Source organism: Diabrotica virgifera, chromosome 6 (genome assembly GCF_917563875.1).
Source record: "Diabrotica virgifera virgifera chromosome 6, PGI_DIABVI_V3a".
NCBI classification, from domain to species: Eukaryota; Metazoa; Arthropoda; class Insecta; order Coleoptera; family Chrysomelidae; genus Diabrotica; species Diabrotica virgifera.
This window is the reverse complement of record NC_065448.1, coordinates 174459793-174465903: the sequence shown is the minus strand read 5'-3', so window position 1 is coordinate 174465903 and position 6111 is coordinate 174459793.

The following is a 6111-nucleotide window of genomic DNA, read 5'->3' as shown; positions in this document are numbered from 1 at the left end:
GCAAGGTCGCGTGCCTGAAATAGATCTGTCTTATAACGAGGGCGTAGTGTCTTATACCGAGAGAGTATGAGTATCCAACCGCTACCCATACAACAAAAGTTTTGAAAAATACTGAAGTGGGCATAATCAACAAAACATAACATATCTTTCGTTACAGAAAGAAATATTTTTGAGTGAGAATAAATTGATAATAATGCGACAATTTTTCGAAAACTTGTTTCCTGGCAATAGACACGAAAGCTCGGAGGGCTCGAGTGACTATTACCGATTGGAAACAAGTTTAAGAAAGAAAATTGGATCATTATTTTCTTATTTTTATTCTTACTATCGTGTGATATTCAACAGATTATTTTTTAATACTTATATATAAAATGTAATTCTTTGTATAAAAACATTCAGTGAGATTGATCCCAATTAATGTGACACACATTTTTCAACTTGTCAAAGTGAACAGCACAGTTTGACAAATATTTAGACGAAGATATTAATAAAATATTAGTTAAAATTATTTATAAATACAGTTTTATTCATAAAATAATCTTACCGAAGTAAACTCGAGCTTTTAAAATTGCCGATTTTTGTTCTCCTCGTGACAATTTGACATTAGATGCAGAACTAAAAATTTATTATGGATATTTTCTTAAATGTGGCAGTTGTCAAAACTAGAAAACTGGTTGCAATTAAACAGAAACAATCTATTTAAAATTATTCCCGCTGTAATAATGTACAGTAGAGTATTCCAGGTGTAATAATAATCTGATTGGACACAATTAAACACGTGATGAAAAATCTTACTACACGATTGGAAGTTAAGATCATTAAAAAATAATCGTTATAAAAATTTAGGGTTTCTGTTCTGACCGAGCGTTGAATTCTGAGCTGATTTACATACATAATACAGTGATGAGCTCGCTAATTAATAACCGGCAAATAACGCAAAAGATGGAAAACATAATACATTGTGAAATAAAAAGGGATGAAACTTGTAGAGGTGAAAATTATCTACATAAACGTATAAATTAACATTACATTACATAGTTTCCCAGGAAAATTTAAATGTACTGGAGGTTAATTTATACGATTATATCGATAATTTCCACCTCTACTAGTTTCATGACTTTTTATTTCACAATTTATTGTGTTTTCCAGCTTTTGCATTATTTTGCCGGTTATTAGCGCGCTCATCACAATGCTTATGTCTGAACTGATAAAATGATATAATTTTACTCGGGTACTTTATTATTTTTCATATATTTTATTATGTCTGTAATATCCTCTTTAGTAGATACGTATTCACCATTACTTCGTTCTGGTTTATGTTTTCTTTATCTGATGGTTGTATTCATGAACGCTTTTCTTTAGTTCAATCGTTTGGGTCAAATCTTTGGACGTTAATTTGACTACTTTTTGCTCAATGCAAATGACTAAAAATTTGCAGACATATGCATTCGCGGAAACAATACACGAATAATCAATAAAAAAATTGTTTATATTTATTAATTGTCTAAATTGAAAACGATTTTAACGGAAAATGATTAAAATCTCTTGTTTTTTACAATGAAAAAACTTGAAACTTTTACAGATTGTAGCTATTTATAATAACTATACATAATTTCACTTTTTACGTTAATTGTTTACGTTATGCAAAAAAGTTTCAAATTTTTTGCCGATTCCGACTACTTTTCATGTTTGTACATCATATGTTTTATACATGTATTTTAATAAACATGACGATATATTTTAATGTTTGAAAAGTGTAAGACTAAAAAGTAAAAAATAAAAAAATATGAAAAAAAAATTTTTTAAGAAACGCTTTTCTTTAGTTACGGTTGCCTAAAATTAAAAATATTATAAAAAATCAATTAAAAAGCAAAAAATAGAAAAAAAAATTTACAAATTTTCGGTGGACAATTTACCACCGATACTAAAAAATTCCGCAAAAAAAGATTTTACGGAAATTTGAAAAATTTTGGCTATTTAAATACCGAAGTAGCTTCGAGGGCTTTATAGGTACTTTCTTTGACAAAACGTCTCCGCAAAGAACGCACTATAGTTCATAACATACCTACCTATACATATGCCTTATTTAATATTCATCAATTACTGTACTATCTCTTTTTCCTTTTGTTATTTTCGTTTGTAGAGTAGGCGGTTCTAATACCTAATCTTTTTAAAAAATTTTCATGTCTAATAAAATAGTAAATTTAAAAATGTACCTAACACAAATGACTTACATATTATGTACTCCTTTACTGACGTTTTGTCGCTTATACAGGGTGTTTGCTAAAGAATGGGCCATAGCTTAACATTAGATTCCTGAGGTTAAAATAGGTCGATTTAAGCTAACTTACCTTAGTACGAAAGTTGATAATAACCGAAATACAGGGTGTCAAAGTTAAACTTTTATTTTATTTATTCTTGAATATTTCCTAACACACGGGATAATAACACAAAATTTGGTAAGCGGGGGTTTTTTGGAACGAGAAATCTAAATTCGCCGCCACTAAAAATGATGTATTATGCAGAGGGCGCCACATACACGCCTTTCAGCACTCATTTAATAGGTTCAATTTTTTTTATTACCCACTCTACACAGTTTTTGAATCAAAACTTTTATTTTCTTAATATTTTTACATAAAAAGGTATCTTCTTCTTAACGTGCCCTATCAAGTCCCCTTGACGTTGGCGATTAACATGGCGAAACTGTCTCTGTCTCGAGCTATTCTAAATAGGTGTTCTGCTTTCTTTATTCCTGTCCACTCCCGGATATTCTTCAACCAAGAGGCCTGCTTTCTACCAATTCCTCTGCGTCCTTCGATTTTACCCATCATAATAAGTTGAAGAATATTATACCGGTCTCCCCTTACTACGTGTCCAAAATAGGCCATCTTTCTATATTTGATGTTATCAAGCAGCTCGCGGGTACCATTTGCTCTCTTAAGGACTGCCACATTTGTCAGCATAGCCGTCCATGGTATTTTCAGAATACGTCTGTGCAGCCACATTTCAAAGGCCTCCAAACGGTTAATGGTGGATATTTTTAATGTCCATGCTTCGACACCATACAAGAGGACTGACCAAATGTAGCATTTAATCATGCGCTTTCGAAGTTGAAGTTGCAAGGTATCATTACAGAAGAATGACCTCATTTTTAAAAATGTGGTGCGGGCTATCTCGATTCTACATTTTATCTCTTTATCTGGATCTAGTTGTTCAGTAATATGGCAACCAAGATATTTAAAACTGGGTACTCTTTGAATTATATGACCATCAACATATAAACGTGAATCTTGATGGGCCAAACGGCTAAATACCATGTATTTTGTTTTTGAACAGTTTATATTTAGGCCAAACTCTCTTCCCACTGTGTCAATGGCATTTAAAAGGTGTTGTAATCCATTCATATCATCACTTAAAATAACTGTATCGTCTGCATATCTGATTGTGTTTATCAGAATTCCATTAACCTTCACACCCCATTCCAAATTATGCAGCGCTTCCTTAAATATTCTATCTGAATACAAATTGAACAACAGTGGGGACAGTATACAACCCTGTCTGACACCTCTTTGTATTTTGCATATTTCTGTTGATTTTCCATTTATGCAAGCTGTCGCTGTTTGACGCCAGTATAATTTTTCTATGATTCGCACATCTTGACTATCAACTCCTTTATCCTTTAATATTTTAATTAATTTGTGATGTTGTACTCGATCAAAGGCCTTCTCATAGTCAATAAATACAGCAAAGACGTCTTTCCTTTGATCTCGGCATTTCTGCAATAACACATTTAGTGCAAAGAGTGCGTCCCGGGTTCCCAGTCCATTTCTGAAGCCAAATTGTGTTTCATCCTGGTCTTCTTCACATTTATCTCTGATTCTACTGTGGATGATACGTAGAAAGATTTTCAAGGTCTATAAAAAGGTATACATACTACAATTATCTCCATAAACTCAACCGTTTTCGAGATAAACGCATTTTAAATCTGAGAGGCAACATAATTTTTTGCATAATATCATTGTAGTTATACCCGAAAAATAACTTAACCATAAAAATTTACAAAAATGTATCGCAAATTTCTTTAAATGGAATTTGCAATGCAATGACATAAATATGAGAACTGGCACAATAATTATTATGGTTTCAAGTTTATTTTTCGGGTCTAACTACAATGATATAATGCAAAAAATTATGTTGTATCGCAGATTTAAAATGCGTTTATCTCGAAAACAGTTGAGTTTAGCGAGATAAACCTAGTATACCTATTTTAAGTAAAATAATATTAACAGAACTGGAAAATTGTACGTATTAAATGAGCGCTGAAAGACGTATGTTTCGCCCTCTGGGTAATTCATAATTTTTTTTGGCTAGTTTAGATTTCTCATCCAAAAAACCCCCGTTTACCAAATTTTTGTAAACTCAGACACAATTGGCTAGTGATTTTAGTAAGTAATTTTGCCAATTTGGTAAATTTGGCAAAAAATAATTACTAGATAATTAATAATTACTAAATAGTTGGTAATTTTGGCAATTTTGGCAAAATTGGCCAAAAACAAAAAAATTACCTACTAAAATTACTGGCCAGTTGTGCCTGAGTTTAGCGAACGGACTATATCATATTATCATCGTGTTGTTATCGCGTGCCGCTCAGGAAATATTCAAGAGTAAATAAAATTAAAGTTTAACTTTGACACCCTGTATTTCGGTTATTATTAACTTTCGTACTAAGGTAAGTTAGCTCAAATCGACCTACTTTAATCTCAGGAATCTAAGGTTAAGCTATGGCCCATTATTTACCAAACACCCTGTATAAAGTAAAATTTATATTTCCAGAAAAAGAAAAATTCGGGCAATAATGAAGCGCCTTCTCTTTGTTAAATACAAAGAGAAAATATAAGAATAATGAAACTGTGTAACTAATTTTCTTTATTAAGCAACTATACCAAAAATATTAGACGGAGTATAAAATCTTCCACTTCTTGATTTAGCGATTCTATTAAATGGCGAATGAACTGGGTATGAATACGGGGGGTCATCAACAATTTTTTTGTCAAATGGGGTCCCCTATCTAAGAAAGTTTGGGAAACACTATGATAGCGTAATACACGACCTAGTACTAGAACGTTTGCAAGAAGTTTAGATGAGAACGACATTCAGCTGCTGAAAAACTTGTACTGGAACAAAAACGCCAGAGTTAGGATCGAAAGTTTCGGATCTGTAGAGGTAAAAATTAGAAGAGGAATTAGGCAGGGATGTGGTTTATCACCCCTTCTATTTAATCTTCCGTTTAATGCAGTTGAAACCTGGACCATTAGCATATCAACCGTAAATAAATTGGAGGCTTTTGAAATGTGGATCTACCGGAGGATCCTCAAGATTTCATGGACATCGCACCACCTCCAACGAAAAAGTGCTGCATAAAATAGGCAAAGAACGAGAGCTTTTCAACACAATGAAAATTAGGAAAACATCATACCTAGGCCACATACTGAGAAATAATAAATACCAATATGCTCAACTCTGTAGTACTAAGGCAAAACCCGATATATCAAAAATTATCGATTTTTTTTAATGCCAATATATACATTGAGCGATAAAGAATATGATGACAAAACCCTACATGGCTAAACGCAACCATGTAACCAGTATGATAAAATTAGTTTCCAATATTAGACGGAGAGGCAGCGCTGAAAAATCTCTTTGAATTTACTAAAGCTAGATTTTTCACAGTTGATTACTGTGAGTGTGTAGAGAAACATACTGCGGTCGGTCAAGCGAAACGTAGAACAGGGGTTACTGAGAGGGTATCAAAGTTGCCTTCCTACAAAGGTAATTAAATCCATTTACTAAGGCTGAAAATCAGTACACACATTCTAAATTCAATATAAATAAAAGTTATTATAGTCGGTCAGCTGTATGACGGGACAGAGCCGGTCGGTTGGCCCCAATAGTCGATTGAGGAAATGAAGCATTTTGGCTCGCAATTTTTTCGTCCAGCATGGATTTACTTGAAAATTCTACAGAAGGTAGGGAATAGTCCAAAAATCATTTTCTATATAATGCCGCTATCATACGCTAAAACCTTGGGGGTGGTTGCCACCCCGTCTTGGG